Source organism: Panulirus ornatus, chromosome 44 (assembly GCF_036320965.1).
Source record: "Panulirus ornatus isolate Po-2019 chromosome 44, ASM3632096v1, whole genome shotgun sequence".
Classification (NCBI taxonomy): domain Eukaryota; kingdom Metazoa; phylum Arthropoda; class Malacostraca; order Decapoda; family Palinuridae; genus Panulirus; species Panulirus ornatus.
In genome coordinates, this window is record NC_092267.1 from 7464902 (window position 1) to 7482658 (window position 17757).

A 17757-nucleotide genomic window follows, 5' to 3' on the forward strand; every position below is an offset into this window, starting at 1 on the left:
AACCTTGCTCTTATTCACATTTACTCTTAACTTTCTTCTTTCACACACTTTACCAAACTCAGTCACCAGCTTCTGCAGTTTCTCACATGAATCAGCCACCAGCGCTGTATCATCAGCGAACAACAACTGACTCACTTCCCAAGCTCTCTCATCCCCAACAGACTTCATACTTGCCCCTCTTTCCAAAACTCTTCCATTCACCTCCCTAACAACCCCATCCATAAACAAATTAAACAACCATGGAGACATCACACACCCCTGCCGCAAACCTACATTTACTGAGAACCAATCACTTTCCTCTCTTCCTACACGTACACATGCCTTACATCCTCGATAAAAACTTTTCACTGCTTCTAACAACTTGCCTTCCACACCATATATTCTTAATACCTTACACAGAGCATCTCTATCAACTCTGTCATATGCCTTCTCCAGATCCATAAATGCTACATACAAATATAAAAGCAAACTAGAACACTGGCACAACCAAAACAAAATGTCTGTATCACCATAAGTCTTGTCACCCACTTAACCTCACACACATGAATCCAACCAGCACCCAAAACTCTTTCTGAATGATTAATTTCTCCATTTAAACTTGATTCTAACAATACAAGCGATGGCATGACAGGTATATGACTTTCACTTCCTACACCAAAGACATCAACACCAAGACAATAAACAAACTACACGCCCTCAAAACACTTACTGGCACTAGACTTGGACGAGATGAAGAACCTCTTACTGTCCTCTACAAACAATATATTCAATCCACCCTAAGTTATACCTCACCTACCTTGGCATCCACACTATCAAAAGCAAATACAACAAAAGGTGCACATTACACAAAAATTAGCACTTAGAACAATCACAAGCTGCCTATAAACCACAAACATTCAGTACCAACAAAGTGAAACAAAAATATCTCTTACTCAATCTCACCTCAATTTTCAGGGAAATCAGTTCCTTCCAAGAACACAAGACCCTTTTAACCCTAAGCACTTTACAACCAATCACCAACCACATGTAGAACCAAAAAACTGACTCCTGCCTCATATTTTGGTACTTATAGGCACAGATCCACTCATCCTTAACAAATACAACAGTGGAAAAATATATGCAAATCAAATTAATCTGAAAAGCACTGAGCAACTGCCTCCCCAACCCAGTTCTAACAACATCCCAACTACATGAAACTACACTCTCCAAATATGCAAGTGTTACTCTTTCCCATACATGTTCTGGACACCACACCACTGATATTACAAACACTGTTTCAATGTATCTCTAGACCCATCAATTTCAGGAAGCAACTTCTATGATCAACAGTTAATTGACAGTTGCCCTGTACTCACTCCACGAAGACACATGCAACATGCCACACTTTCTGAGCTAAGTGTTGCACGAGCTCAACAGTAATGCATGCAACTCCTGGGGAAGGTGGATATGGTGTGTTTGTAATTACTATTTGCATGTTACAAGGAGAGAGTTTTACAATAATGTTGCACCTTCTTTTAACCTTTCATATATGTACCATGTCTTCACCTCTAAGTAAGTATGCAAAAAAACACCTTAGCGTATATTATATATATATATATATATATATATATATATATATATATATATATATATATATACATTAGTGTGTTTTAAGAACAGGTTTTCTTTATCTGGGAGAGGGGGGAAAAGAAAACTGCATGTAGTAGAAGGCAACAAAGAGGTGCAGCTGCAAGTGGCTGGAAATCCTCCCTTCCTGTAATACTTTCCAGGACAGAGTAAGGAGCCAGTTAGAAAATTTACCCATACCGCTCAATCATCTATTCCTGATGCTACCTTGCTCATGTGGAGAAATGGCGAGCACACACACACACACACACACACACACACACATATATATATATATATATATATATATATATATATATATATATATATATATATATATATATATATATATATATATATATGTTTCTGCAGCTTCAAGGTTGCACTGCATAACTACAAGCAGGCAGAGTCCAGTAATGTAAATACATACACAATCTCTCTCTCTCTCTCTCTCTCTCTCTCTCTCTATATATATATATATATATATATATATATATATATATATATATATATATGGAAAGGTCTGTGGGGCCTGGTTGTGGATAAGGAGCGGCTGATTCGGCACATCCTTCGTCTGTTTTGGCGCTACTTCACTATCGCGGGACACGGCGATCAACTATGGGGGATATATATATATATATATATATATATATATATATATATATATATATATATATATATATATATATAATGAACTTTAGAGTGAGGTTTTTTTCATAAAGTCCACTTAACGGCAAACCTCCCCAAAGCTGAGTTTTCGGTCGCGGTGTAACCTCAAGCAGGTGGAGTCCGGTAACCCCTATCTATCTATCTATTTATCTATCTATCTATCTATCTATATATATATATATATATATATATATATATATATATATATATATATTATATATTCAATGGCAATAACCGTAACCGAAACTTACCTTGCCCTACTGCTAATTCATATGAAATGACCAATTACCCTCAACTTGACCATTTTCCTTTACACTTCATGAAACTGACTATGTGCTGGGGGCCCCCCTCTTCATTAAGACTCTTCATGTAAGAGAAATTCACTCCTGAATAATTCCAGTCGTCGTAAAACATCTCATAGGAAAAAATTAAATCTAGTATTTGACGATCGTACTTAATTCTGATTTTGTCACTACCATTATCGCCCCCACCCCACCTTTTATATAAATACGACAGCTGTCAATTATGTCTTCTGGGGTAATCTGCATTTTACCCATTCAATTATACTACTTTAACGTTTAAAATGATGACTTCCTGTGCATTAACTAAATCAAAAATTAATATATTAGCAAATATTGGAAATAAGACATGACTGTCACTTCATATACGGGGCATTATATTAATCATTCCGTGACACGGTAGTATGACAGAACCACTCAATCTTCCCTTTTCAAAAAAAATTACGAGAATATCATTGTAATATTGTACTAAAATCTTTACAGAGACACAGACCCGTCTTGTCATGTCCAGACTCGCATTTACGACACTACACGAAACGAACGAAGAATAATCGCATGTTGCAAGCACAGTCGTCCAATTCACTCTGAAAAAACACAGCAATAATGCAATGTGATCCTACAACAAGGATAGAATTAAATGTCTATGACAGGATACTGCTAATGGACTTTGAAGTGGGCGCGCAGGAGGTGATGTGCCAGGCGGAGGCGACGCATGCGCAGTGCCTGTCAATCCTGCTTCTCGCCCCAGCCCTCGTGCAATACACCTTCGATAACACCAATTTTAGCACTTCTCACACCCCACTTCCTCCCCGTGGCACTACAGCAAGATGGTGTGAAGCTTCAGTCACGCACCTGTATATCAACACTGCACAATAACTCCCAGTTAATGAGAAAAAGCCATTGTTATGGCTCTTTGTCTCCGACCTCCTCAGGCTGGGACAAGAACGTTCCATCTGCGTGGGGATGGCGACGAGGGATCATAGAAAACGGAGGTACACAAAGGTCACTAGGTCCAATACATAAATATACTAATTTATTTCCCCACGCCGCCAATATATACACGACGTGCGATAAAACGGACCGCACTCCGGACACACATGCGTCCATCTCATTTCAACATAAATGAAAGTCTTGGGCTGTGCGAGGCGAATTAATCGATGTAAGATAAAAAGAACACTCAACTTAGCCATCGTACTTCAGACGTAAACAACAGCAACTTGTGCTTTCACATGCAGCCCCACCAACCCATACTGAAACTGTAGAATATTCATTTTCCATTCACATTAATAGTTTTGAGGAATTAATATCTCACTTGGACATCTGTGATTCACTCCTGGGAAATTACTGATTAGAAAATAATGGCAAGATACTGAAGCGGCGTGAAGAGACGGTGTAATTAAATGAGGAAAGTTGATAAATTCAAAGCTGTACATTTATCTTTCATTTTGTGTTATATTGGACTTCAGAGGATGACTGAATCCTTGAATATACATATTGTATCGTCCAAAAATTTGTTAGAACAAATAAAGTAAGATGGCATGTAAAAAAAAATAATACGAAGGGAAAAAAAAAAGGCCGTAAATATCTAAATTAGACACTACTCTATAGAAGAACTTGAAGAATTGCCCTTTGAACATTTACTTTCTATTTATGATAAAGGACATGAGTTTGACCTATAGAAATAAAGACAAAAAAACACATCAAGCAGATGGTTGATTAAGTCGAATAAACTTGATCGCGCACAATGTTCTCGAGGGAATTATTCAATGCATTTCGAGCTCGTCTCAATACAGTAAAGGCCATGAGAGTATTATGTATAAATGCATTTAACAACGAGACGTGAGACTCAAGGATTTCAGCTGACCATATCGTGAATATTCATCTTTCTTAGTACTTGATATGCATGGTTGCTGCCCCTGAAGAACACGGGAAATCATAACTCAAAAATATGCATGTGTTATGATATGACTATGAGTAGAAAATGGACACATTTGATTTCTGAAGTGATACTAATGTACAATTTTGAGGGAGAGGATGGACGAGTGGCTGGGAGCCTTGGATAGTTACGTCATTCAAGCAAGAAATTGGATGGGCATTTGTGTGACTTGAAATATCTGGACGGAGAACAGCAAGTAGATGCCCATTTCCGTGGTTTAAGAAATGGGGGATCCATCCTTTAAGATATAGATGGCCATTTCCGACACGAAAGACAGTGATCGGATGATTCTATGATTTAAGAAAAGATATGAAGTTTCGTATAATTAGGAAGTGCCATAATTTAATATACATGGATGAAGAGTTCCGATATTCAAGGAAAGTGGATAGATAGATGAGTGATTCAAGAAATAAGCGGATAGACACTGCCACAGTGAGGAAGTGCACGGATAGTTAAAAAAAAAAATGCAAGGGGAAGTGGATGAAACTTTGGTTTAAGAACGGATGACCAAGGCTGGAATCTAAGAAAGGAATTACATGAACAATTCTGAGACATGAGGGAGGAAGTGGAAGTACAGCTCTGTGATTTAAGAGAAAATGGATGAACGGTTCTCTGAGAGATTTAAGAGAGAACTTGGATAAATGCACGCCACTGTAAGCTGTCTTTTGCTCTTTTATAGAAATCGGAGCGGATACTGCTCCAGAGAACTGGCTGCTTGTGTGCCCCCACCATGAGATAAACCACAATACTGAGCAAGCTTCTCAGTTTTATGATTATATAACCGATGGCAACTCATGAATGAACCACTATCAGTAATAATCCTAGGAAATTTTCCTTTACATTTTTTTTTTCATGACTGTAACCCACTCCGGAATTCATGGTGTCTGTCTTTCAGCCCTTTTATTTCATGTCCATTTAAGAGAGGAAAATGATGGACAGTTTCGAGATCTGTATATTTTTTTTTCTAGAAATAGAAGCTAAAGGGATATTGTAGGTTAGGGCCGACCCCTAGCCTTTTAGGGCCCTAAGGCGAGTCTCTCTTGTGGGGCCCCTCTATCCTTCATCCCCCCCCCCCCACTATCGCGAGCTCACGGGAGAGGCCCTGGGGCACGCCCCCTTAAAAATGAGAAAGTTTAGGTTGTCTGGAACAGCTCCTCTTGCTTTCTGAAGGCTACTGTATGACGTTTGGGCTTAGGGTTCCCCTTTGCGCTCGGGGCCATACACACTGGCCATATAGGAAGGGCCGACCCTGATCGTAGACATTCTTTTGAATTCCTACTTTATATATATATATATATATATATATATATATATATATATATATATATATATATATATGTCACATAAATTGAGGTGTCGCACATGTTTAAAACTTCCTTTTATTTCATCTTTTCTAATGACGTTTTCACCTTCAAGCTTCAGGACTACAGACACCTGAAAAGCTCATATTCATTTTACATCTTATTCTCATATTCTTCAATTTTCCTTTTTTTTTTTTTTCTCCGAGATGGCCATGACTAGACTCGTTTTAAACAGTGCCATGTTCGGTATTATGAACAGAGTCAACTCGAATGGAAAATATGCGGGAATCTGGTATATATATATATATATATATATATATATATATATATATATATATATATATATATATATATATATATATATATATTCAATATACTTGATCGCCGTTTTCCGCGTCAGGAAGTTAGCGCCACACAGACGAAGAAAGACCCATCCACTCATATACACACACATACATATATATATACAATACACGTACATATACATACTTTTACATATCAACATATACACATACACGTACACAACCATATACATATATACACATGTACATGTACATATACTCGCTTGCCTTCATCCATTCTCAGCGCCACCCCGCCCCACCGGAAACAGAACGCCAACCCCTGCGTCAGCGAGGTAGCGCCAGGAAAACACAAAAAAGACTACATTCGTTCACACTGTCTCTAGCTGTTATGTGTAATGCACCAAAACCATTACATATATATATATATATATATATATATATATATATATATATATATATATATATATATATATATATATATATATATATATATATAAGTATGTATATGTACGTGTATTGTATATATATATATATATATATATATATATATATATATATATATATATATATATATATATATATATATATATATATAATTTTCTCTTTTCCTCTCAACTGATAAACATATAATAATGAAGAGATAGAAAAAAAAAGATGTATTATAATTGTAGGTCATCTAAATATGTAGATAAAGATCAGGAAGAAAAATTTGTCAGTTTCAAAAGATGTCGTAAAATCTAGAACATAAATAAACCTAGCTAGTGCTTGGCCCTGGGACAATGGATGGGCCGACGCTGTCCCTAAGTTAATTTGGATAAAATTAGGCAAAGATTTTATGACTACTCCCACCATCAGCACCTGCTGGCTTATTTTCCTCTCGCTCTTTGTAAGATGATACGTTGGACGCACCTGAAAGGCTTCCACAAATTTTAAAATGGCTCAAATACTCCACACAGTTAACTGGCTAACATCTTCCCGCTCAAGCAGGAAAGGCAGCACTTGTAGCAGCCTATGCCTAATTCTGTTATGATCATTTCTCAGTGATTCCTATATAGATACATATTAATATGAATTGCCAGGAGGAGATCATTACCTTTTTTTGTGATAGACTATTACTGCCATATCTCTCTTGTTGCTGGAGCCTCACCCTATCCTTGTGCGGTCGAAGCACAAATAACACAGACACACACACACACACACACACACACATTTCATATATAGATATATGAATATATATATATATATATATATATATATATATATATATATATATATATATATATATATATATATATATATATGAAACTTTTGCCCAAATAAAACTTAAAGTCTTTACGACTGGAAACGGAATCAAAGTAATTACATCAGTTTTTAGATATATTCATTATTTATCAAGAAAAAAAATCGTTAAATCTATACAAATAATTTCCTTCACAAAACCCGAGTTATCCTCCTCTTCAAAATTGATAGATCAGTTCTCAAACTTTTCTTCATTTTGACCATATCTTATATAATGCATTAATGAAAGTGACTCCATTACCTTTGTTAAACAAAATCCTAAACTAGTTCACGAAACTCTTAGTAAAATGAAATAAATACGACCAATATTACCAACTTACTCACATTATAAATATTTTGAACGGGTAATGTCTACCACTTAGCATGGCAAAGGTATGATTTTTCTTATAGTACGAGTTTAAGGCTTTTTACAGCCGACTCCAACAAATAGTTATTGAATTCAATCTTAACCTAGAAAAAGAGTTTAATTAGATTTAGTAATATTCCTAAAATAATTTATGCCATGTATACAATTTCTTGGTTAAGAACCATTGGACTCAGCAATTCTAAAGATTAAGCGGTAAATTACCTTTCATTAGTTCACATCTCCAGCATAACTTCGTTTATTTTGGCCTAATAAAGGTAAGTCCTGGCTTACTTTATTTCTGTGAGGTTAACAACATATCATCTCCATGGGGTTGTCATAATTATGCTTGTGAGGCTGCTATATATGCTTGTTGGGCCATGTTTATGAGGCTGACTGATATATGTGTATGGGATAACCTCACATCACCTCTATTTGTGAGGCTGACTTGTATATGTTTGTGAGTAAACCTCTCATGTTTGTGAGGGTAACATCATCTATGTTTATCAATATAACATCTTCCATGCTTAAATTTGTGAGGCAGACATCCTCATGGTTATGAGGTTATATGATTAATATTGATTAACATCATATCATCTATGTATATGACATTTATTACACCACGTACAAAAATAACATAATAACTTCCAACTTTGTGAAGCTAATATATTATAATGTTAATGAGATTAACATTGCATCACTCCATGTTAGCCTCGCCTGTGTTTATGAGGCTAACTTCACATCACCCATGTTTGTCAGGCTAACTTCATATTTGTGTGGGGCTAACTTCACATCACTCATGTTTGTGAGGATCATTCTCGCATTATCTGTAGCCTGGTGTCTCAACATTAACACGTCTGTGAGAACCACGTCGCACAAATCCACGCTAAATGGCGCCAGTTGCGTTTGTACTGTATCACCTTACTCCTGTTAATACTTGGTTAAGGTAAACATAGTGTGACGCAAACAAATTCAACAACAACAGTATGTTTACCTGCTTGATGTTCTCAATGGCACGTCCACATTTGCCAGTGTCCTTGATCAGGACATGACAACCATCCCCTATAATACGAGGAATTTCTGGACCATTGTCCAATTTGGAAGGCCATTGGCTCATTAGAGGTATAGCCTGATGGTCTGTGAGGCAGGTTCGTCCGTCTCTGGGGCTAAGTAAGCGTTCTTGGCACCACCAGGACATTCCTGGGACTTGTGGCAATCTTGGTGACGTGTGTGGGTTACTCTTGACTGGTCTTTTGGGCGAGTTTGTTCGATTTTTGGATCCTCTGGGCGACTTCATCTGTCCGTAGGGCAGGGCGCTATTTTGCTAGCAATAAGTGATGTCGTGCATTTTGATGACTTAGTAAAAGAAAGAAGTAGTCTGTCATCTACATTTCATTATTTATATTACTTATTTACCGACTGATCGTTTTCTCGAGCAGCCTCGCACAGACTCGAGCGATAGGTCGTGGCTGGATCAGTATGCGAAGCCGAAATTTCGCTCATCACAAATTTTATCAAATTGTTTATCGTTAATGATTAGGTTCCTAATCTCCTCTGGCCATCCATCTGTTTGTTACGCTTTTGAGAGTTTAGTGTCTCGAGGTTGAATGATAAGTATGTGGCAATGGGATGCGTTTCAGCCTTACTAACACTAGGAGTCCGTCGCATTATCGAGCCTAGCCACAACATGAGTCAGTCTCACTATCGAGCCTAGCAACAACATGAGTCAGTCTCACTATCGAGCCTAGCAACAACATGATCTCGCTATCGAGCCTAGCCACAACATGAGTCAGTTTCACTATCGAACCTAACCACAACATGAGTCAGTCTCACTTTCGAGCCTAGCCACATGAGTCAGTCTCTCTATTGAGCCTAGCAACATGAGTCAGTCTCACTATCGAGCCTAGCAACAACATGAGTCACTCACTATCGAGCCTAGCCATAACATGAGTCAGTCTCTATTGAGCCTAGCAACAACAGGGGTCTGTCTCTATCTAGCCTAGCCGCAACAGGAGTCCGTTTCACTATGTAACTTAGCCGCTTCAAGAATCCGTTTCAATATCGAGTCTAGCCACAACAGGAATCCGTTTCACTGTCGAGCCTAGTCGTAACAGGAGTCCGGCTTACTGTCTACCCTAGCGGCAACAGGAGTTAGTATCACTATCGAGCCTAGCGGCAACAGGAGTCCGTCTCTTATCTAGCTGCGACTGTTGATGTCTGTGGTTTTGCAGGCTGTTTTTTTGGATACAAGTGGCTATTGCATTACTGGCCTCGTGTAAGTCCTGTATGATGCTCCTGACTTGTGTTCAGTGTTGTGATCCGTTGCACTTGTACAAATTGTAACGCCACCGTACCTCGCGTTTCCCCATCTGGAGGTTAAATATTCCTTCCTGTTTAAGTTTGATCCAAGCCGTTATCTGATTTGTTTTTTTTAGTTGTTATCCCCGACGAGAACTGATGGAGACATCTTGACAACTATGAATCCATATGGAAACATTCAACTTTCGCTAGTTTTCCCGTCTGCTGATTTTTTGTTTTCTTGGTATCTCATGAGTTGAATAACTGCTCTCTCAGTATTTATTACTGTTCTTGAAAATACATTTCCGTGTGGTACCCCTGTCTTAGGGATCAAGTACAACGGCATCCATCCATAGTGTCTTATGTGTTCGCCATTTCTTTATTCAAGGCCTAAGTACCACATCTTACGAACAATGACCCCGTTTGCACACACATTTTCTGGCTACGTTTCTGATCTGTCGAAACCAGAGCACATCATCAACATCCAAACCCCACTCATTAATTAATTCTACTGTTGTAGAAACACCATCAATCCTTATATATCCTTGTATCTATGTATGGTAATATATATATATATATATATATATATATATATATATATATATATATATATATATATATATATTATCCCTGGGGATAGGGGAGAAAGAATACTTCCCACGTATTCCCTGCGTGTCGTAGAAGGCGACTAAAAGGGAAGGGAGCGGGGGGGAGGGGGCTGGAAATCCTCCCCCTCTTTTTTTTTTTTTTAATTTTCCAAAAGAAGGAACAGAGAAGGGGGCCAGGTGAGGATATTCCCTCAGAGGCCCAGTCCTCTGTTCTTAACGCTACCTTGCTAACGCGGGAAATGGCGAATAGTTTGAAAGAAAAGATATATATATGTATATATGTGTGTGTGTGTGTGTGTGTGTGTGTACGGCGATCAAGGATGAAATAAAGAAAACTATGTATCACATGTTTGAAATATTTCAGATCCATCGTAATGGAGAGATATTGTGAGTCATTGATCTGTGAGTGGGCTTGGCTTGAGCATGTGACACGTGACGTCGGAGGCTGTGAAAATCATGGGTGTGTGGGTACGCGTGTCCTCAAGGCACGGATCCGAGTGTACAAACCACCCATAGCATTACCGTTAACCCCCCTTCAGCACAGTGGTACGACCAGGCCAGGTCATCTATACCCAAGGGTCGTATCGTCGTGTACAAGGGTCGTAACCTCGTCCTTTTTTTTTTTTTTTTTAATGGGTCGGAATCGTCATCACCTCACCAGGATTTGCATGTCTTGAAGAAGTATGGCCTCCTTTCAGCTCTTAACAGGTATCCAGTGGCTGGGAAATATGTGGACAGATCTATAAATGAGGCATTAGGGGGTGTCTGGGTTGTAAGGCACTCTCTCTGCTACTGTGATTTTCCTTGTCGTTTTGGCCATCCAAAAGTTTTGGCTGTCATGCCTCTTGAAGTTTGGTGAGCTCTGCATTTTGTACCGGTGGAAAGACTTGTGAGACGATATTGTTTCTGACTCAAATAGTCCTTGAGTTCAAGGCTACTGAGTACGGTGACGTCATGAAACGTATCTAGGCTACTGGGCACAAAGACGTCATAATTGTCCGTTTTTTTTTTTTTTTTTACATCGCTTTTGTTTCTAGGTAGCGACTATTCCGTACACATGCGATTTGTGTAATTCCTTATTTGTTAGATCACGCTTCCTGCTTAGGAACGTTTCTGGGAGTATTTATAATCGTCAGTGCGTTTCACTCACTTTGAGTGTGTCGCTAAGATCATGCTAGGCTGAAGTGTATAAAGGTATTAAGTGTAGAAACATACAGACTTACAGGAATCCTACAAATGGGATTCAGTGTATAAAGCATTACGAATTGTTCACTACGAAACATGCCCAGATAACGAACGTACCGAAAACCAACATCTGCGACTGAAAGAATATAGTACAGGTTTCAGAGAAGGCAGAAATTCGAAGATAGACCACAAGTGTATCGAAGACCAAGAAAGTAGGTCATGCACTGAAAACATTTGGTTCCTTTGAGGCATCAAATCCCCGAGAGAAATACCTGTCGACCGTCGCAATACACGAATGATAGCTTAGCATTCTTTATCTTTGAACCAACATACATTATCACTTCACCCTTGTCTCCATGGAATGTAGGGCATTATGTGAATAAGGCACCATAATATATTCGGTTATCATACATACAATAAACCAGGGGTATGCATTATTTCGCTATAAATTCAATTATGGTTCGTGTCTTGTTGGTAAGTTAATGTGGGAAGGTCCTGTAACAGCATATTATGGTCTTTAATAACCCATGAACACAGGCAGTAACCAGTGTCCAAGTTTATCTTGTAATAACAATTAGAAGAATAATTCGTCAGCTCAGGTGAAACTGAGTTTGGGGGACGAACGGCGCTCCTGTGATTTTGTGGTGATTGGCGTACAGGCCATCTTCTTGGTAGGGTTGCTACACGACGGGAAACAATCATTGTCATTAAAATCTGAAGCATGGTTTGTCAGAACGTTGGCTTCAGGGAGAATTTGGGTCCATATGAACCAAGTGGAAATATAAGCGTAGTACGTGTTTTCTCAGGTTTTTTCAGGCTGCTGTGGGACCGTTTTCTAATGGTACCAAAGAAAATGGTCCAGTCAGTTCTTGGTAGACTTTAAGAAAATAGTGGGATGGCACTATTGATATCAAAGACAAGCAGGGCCTCCGAGAGGAATTTCATCAGGGGTACGAAGTTTCTTTTGCCCCCCCTTCCCTTCTCCATCAGTCATCCTGTTTTTATCCACTACGATTTTATGCCATGAGCTATAAGGCAAAAAAAAAAAAAAAAAAAAAAAAGGTGCTTTAAGAATATTTTACCTATGTTGGCTCACACAAAATGTGATAGTCTTCAGTATAAGCAAAAAATTTTCTGAGATCCAAGGAATTCCTGGACCCCCTTTTGGACTCCCGGGTCCGGGTACGATGTATCCCCTGCATATCCCCATTCATTGGCCTCGAAGACAAACACTTCACTTTAATCTTTACTTCAATCGCTCCTTTGGGAAATTTTGAATAAGAAAATCACAGTTAAGACGCAGTTAAAGAAAATGAAGATCATCAAGTCTCTTTCTGAATGAAGGTAAAAGGAATCGAGTCTTTTACATTACTAAGACGATAACCTGACTGGTAATGTTATTATATTTGATTGTGTGAATCATGGTTGTGACTGGCCCTTATGAGTGTAGTTATTAACATTTGTGTGTAATGGGAATATGGTTTTACAACCGTGTTGACTCATCTCTCAACCTTAAATGTATATGAATATATGTACTATGTTTTTATTGTGTGTACACCTACACAAATCCTTTGACCTTGTATATATGTACACACACACACACACACACACACACACACACACACACACACACACACACACACTGCCCAGACCAGGTACTCATTTACTGAGCTGCCTCGAGTTAGGATGAACACCTAGGTTAGGTATAGGCCGAAAGCCACGCCGAGGATTCGAACTTAGAGCCGCCCGCGTGTGAATCATGGTCAGCGACGCTAACCACTAAACTTGGAAGAAATACTTAAAGTTCAAAGCAGTAAATTATACAAGATGAAATCTATAATCTTGAGGACAACTCTTATTGGTCTTGTGGGCGAAATTGGTGTATTAGATTGACCTTAAAAGTTAAATATTGGTGGACTTACATGCGCCTTTGGCAGTTCTGACTGAACGAATTTCGTGGTCTGACACGCGAATCTCACGGTGTAAGCTGATTGAACTGGAATATTATACCCTAGAGGGCGAAATGGGTCGATTGAAACGCAAAATTTGCTCTTACGTAGAGGTAATAATGTCGTAAGCGAATATCATTCAAGGGCGATTTTGCGTATCTTCTGAGTGGATACTGTGGCTTCAGAGGTAGCCTTGTAAGCAAATTTGAATCTTAAAGGAACATTTTTAGTTTGATGGGCAAATTCAGAGGTCCACCATGGGCAGAACAGAACCGCCCCCGGACATCTTCTGACACCACCATGGGTACAGCAGAACCCCCTGACCTGCTCCTGACACCACCATGGACACAACAGAACCCCTGACCTGCTCCTAACACCACCATGGACACAACAGAACCCCCTGACCTGCTCCTGACACCACCATGGGCACAACAGAACCCCCTGACCTGCTCCTGACACCACCATGGACACAACAGAACCCCCTGACCTGCTCCTGACAGCACCATGGGTACAGCAGAACCTCCTGACCTGCTCCTGACACCACCATGGACACAACAGAACCCCCTGACCTGCTCCTGACAGCACCATGGGTACAGCAGAACCTCCTGACCTGCTCCTGACACCACCATGGACACAACAGAACCCCCTGACCTGCTCCTGACACCACCATGGACACAACAGAACCCCCTGACCTGCTCCTAACATCATCATGGGCACAACAGAACCCCTGACCTGCTCCTGACACCACCATGGGCACAACAGAACCCCCTGACCTGCTCCTGACACCACCATGGGTACAGCAGAACCCCCTGACCTGCTCCTGACACCACCATGGGTACAGCAGAACCCCCTGACCTGCTCCTGACACCACCATGGACACAACAGAACCCCTGACCTGCTCCTAACACCACCATGGACACAACAGAACCCCCTGACCTGCTCCTGACAGCACCATGGGTACAGCAGAACCTCCTGACCTGCTCCTGACACCACCATGGACACAACAGAACCCCCTGACCTGCTCCTGACACCACCATGGACACAACAGAACCTCCTGACCTGCTTCTGACAGCACCATGGGCACAGCAGAACCTCCTGACCTGCTCCTAACACCACCATGGACACAACAGAACCCCCTGACCTGCTCCTGACACCACCATGGGTACAGCAGAACCCCCTGACCTGCTCCTGACAGCACCATGGACACAACAGAACCTCCTGACCTGCTCCTGACACCACCATGGGTACAGCAGAACCCCCTGACCTGCTCCTGACACCACCATGGGCACAACAGAACCCCCTGACCTGCTCCTGACACCACCATGGGTACAGCAGAACCCCCTGACCTGCTCCTGACACCACCATGGGTACAACAGAACCCCCTGACCTGCTCCTGACACCACCATGGACACAACAGAACCCCTGACCTGCTCCTGACACCACCATGGGTACAGCAGAACCCCCTGACCTGCTCCTGACACCAAAATGGACCCTCGATAGTGTTTACTTTTCAATTTTGTTTTCTTCGTCGGCGTTTATCATAAATTCCTGTCCTTCTGAAGTACTTGTTTTGTAATCTGAAATCACAAGATGATTTTCTTAATCATAATCATACTTGGTTTTATCGGTTTTACCAGTATCGGCTAATATACTCTGTTAACAGAGCCTGAGGATATACATAGAACACAACTTATGTGTTTCTAGAAAGAATCAAAGAAAACACAGACTTGTTTCTAAAGTCAAGCAGGAAAATCCATTTTCCAGTCCAAGCTTCCCTACACAATTCCCATGACAGTATCTTACCCCAATACTGTATAGGAAGACTTTCTCCTTTTTTTTCCCCTTCCGGCTGTTGAGCCGGAGGGAGAGGTGGGTGGGTCGGGAAAAGCCATCTGCTCTGCAATTCTGTTTCTGCCACTGTGTTTACATATATTTACAGATGACTTCGTTATCGACCATCGGGTCTCCTGTTGCCTATCCTTCCTGTGTACTGCCTTTATGGTTTCTCCTCATGATAGGGCAGTGGAGATATGAGTCCAACTTTGGAAAATGAGCATTACATAATTACCCCCTAATCAAGGATGTATCTTGAGTAGACTGTAATGGGTAGAAAGGGTGTCGTAATGTAACGATTGAAATGGATGGAACAACGAGTATTAAAGTTTTTTTTTTTCTTTTTCGAGATAGAGGCGTCGAGGCGACAAGGGACATTCGCCCTTGTGGATCGAGACAAACCAGATAATGTTATAATGTTACGAGGTGGGGTAGTGGAGGGGGACGGGAGGGCGTGTGTGTGTGTGTGTGTGTGTGTGTGTGTGTGTGTGTGTGTGTGTGTGTGTGATTGGGGGGTTTAGGGGGAGGGGAAGGGAAGGCAGGGGCTGGGCTGGTACACCTGAGCCGAGGCTCTGTTGACGCCCTAGGGGGAGAGAGGGGGGTAGGGTAGGGTAGGGTAGGGGGGGTGTAGTAGTACATCGTCTCTGGACGGAGGGGAAGCGTTCGTTTGTCCACGGACGGTGTGGCTTGGGTGTGTCTCACGTCACGAGTACGGACGGTGGGGTGGGGACGTACACACGGGCGCGTGCTAAGAAAACGGGTTGGGTAAGGGGGGGGGGGGGGTAGGACACATGGGGAGAGGGAGGGGACATTGAAAGGCAAGGAAATAATGGAATGATGTTAGGTATGGAGGGATGATGAGACGAGGTGGTATGAGGAAACGAGACGAGGTTCTGGGGAGATGAGACAAGGTTCTGGGGAGACGAGACGAGGTTCTGGGGAGATGAGACAAGGTTCTGGGGAGATGAGACAAGGTTCTGGGGAGACGAGACGAGGTTCTGGGGAGATAAGTCGAGGTTCTGGGGAAACGAGGTGGATAGGGAGTCGAGACGAGGTTCTGGGGAGATGAGACGAGATTCTGGGGAGATAAGACGCGGTTCTGGGGAAATGAGGTGGATGGGGAGACGAGACGAGGTTCTGAGGAGATAAGACGCGGTTCTGGGGAAATGAGGTGGATGGGGAGACGAGACGAGATTCTGGGGAGATCAGATGAGGTTCTGGGGAGATACGACGAGGTTCTGGGGAGATAAGACCAGGTTCTGGGCAGATGAGACGAGGTAGTATGGGGAGACGAGAAGAGGTGGTATGGGGAGACGAGACGAGGTTCTGGGGAGACGAGACGAGGTTCTGAGGAGACGAGACGAGGTTCTGGGGAGACGAGACGAGGTTCTGGGGAGATAAGACGAGGTCCTGGGGAGATGAGACGAGGTAGTATGGGGGGACGAGACGAGGTGGTATGGGGAGACGAGACGAGGTTCTGGGGAGGGTTATTTGGGGGGGTGGGGCTGGACCCAACTGGAAGGAGCGAGTAACGGCGTATCCGGTGGATATAAGATAGACGTCGGGGGGCGCCCTCGCTCGGGTGGTGGAGGGGGAGGGGAGGGGAGAGGGGGGTGTACGATTGTCTGTGTGTTACGGGGAGAGAGTCTGACACCCGTGTTGCCCCTAGTGTCACAACCCTGTGTATGTGTACCGTGTCTAGACCCCTATGTACGCTCACACACACACACACACACACACTCACACACACACACACATCGTAGCCTACGCCAGGTACCCATGTGTGTCTGTCTGTGTGTGTGTGTGTGTGTGTGTGTGTGTGTGTGTGACTTGACCACCTGAGGTCTACCTAGTGTGGCGGGGGAGCAGATTCGCCACTCAAGGTCCACCTCGATCATTAGCCAAGCCGTATCTCATTGTTCTGATCTCTCTCTCTCTCTCTCTCTCTCTCTCTCTCTCTCTCTCTCTCTCTCTCTCTCTCTCTCTCTCTCTCTCTCTCTCTTTCTGACCCCGTTCTTATTCTCCCTCATTATTTCCAGATCCCTTCTCGCCTCACCCCAGCTCTCTCCCTCCCTCGCTCCTAGCTCTCTTCCTTCCTCGCTCCCAGCTCTCTCCCTTCCTCGCCCCCAG

General features: G+C 41.8%; 1 protein-coding gene across 2 annotated transcripts in view; it reads right to left on the reverse strand.

Moving 5' to 3' along the window:
• LOC139762699 (7SK snRNA methylphosphate capping enzyme-like) overlaps positions 1-17757 on the reverse strand; it is a 55333-nt gene that overhangs the window by 34410 nt on the left and 3166 nt on the right. Inside the window, exon 1 of one of the 2 annotated variants that reach the window (XM_071687683.1) lies at positions 3426-3565. The exons of the other annotated variant lie outside the window; for it this stretch is intronic. The gene's annotated coding sequence lies outside the window, so the exon portion shown is untranslated. Of the gene's footprint in view, positions 1-3425; positions 3566-17757 lie in introns of those variants that run through there. 2 annotated transcript variants of the gene reach the window in all.